Consider the following 951-nt stretch of genomic DNA (forward strand, 5'->3'; position numbering starts at 1 on the left):
GGCTACAAATTGATGGAGGCGGGACTACAACCCAAAAAGTGGGAGTCCCGCCTCCATCACGTCCCCATTGACAAAATCCAGCCCATAGAGTACAAAAGCAAGGAAGTTATGATGAACCTTTAGAAAACACTGCTTCGGCCCCAACTGGAGTATTGTGTCCAATTCTGGGCACCGCACTTTAGGAAGGATGTGAAGGTATTCGAGAAGGTGCAGAAAAGATTTACAAGAATGGGTCCAGGGATGAAGAATTACAGTTACATGGATAGACTGGAGAAGCCAGGGTTGTTCTCCTTAGAGCAGAGAAGATTGAGAGGAGATTTGATAGAGGTGTTCAAAATCATGAGGGGCCTAGACAGAGTAGATAGAGGGAAACTGTTTCCATTGGAGGACACAGATTTAAGGTGATTGTCCAAAGATCCAAAGGCGACATGAGGAAAAACTTTTTTACACAGCGAGTGTTTATGATCTGGAATGCACTGCCTGAAAAGGTGGTGGAGGCAGATTCAATCATGGCTTTCAAAAGGGAATTGGATAAGTACCTGAAGGGAAAAAAATTGCAGGGCTACGGGAAAAGGATGGGGAAGTGGGACTGGCTGAAGTGCTCTTGCAGAGAGCCGGCACGGGCTCGATGGGCCGAACGGCCTCCTACTGTGCTGTAACTATTCTATGATTCTATGATTCTAAAGCAACATAACACATCAACAACAGGTCATAGTTTTAATGTTCAAAATGGAAACTGTAGCTTGGGGAGATTATTCCAGGCTTAGCAACAGTCAGCATCTGGGAATCTGTTTCTATTGGATGTGCCGCTCGCTTAAAGTAGGTGAAGGTGCATCTTGATGTCCATCTCTGCCTGTACACAGAGCCAAAAACAAGACCCCCCACGAGACGGCATCAACATGTTACATGGCTTAACTTATCCTCATTGAAAACAAGCAAGTGAAAAGTCAC

The sequence above is a fragment of the Somniosus microcephalus genome, chromosome 7, assembly GCF_052327205.1.
Source record: "Somniosus microcephalus isolate GS21.2 chromosome 7, FLI_Smic_1.0, whole genome shotgun sequence".
In the NCBI taxonomy this organism is placed as follows: Eukaryota; Metazoa; Chordata; class Chondrichthyes; order Squaliformes; family Somniosidae; genus Somniosus; species Somniosus microcephalus.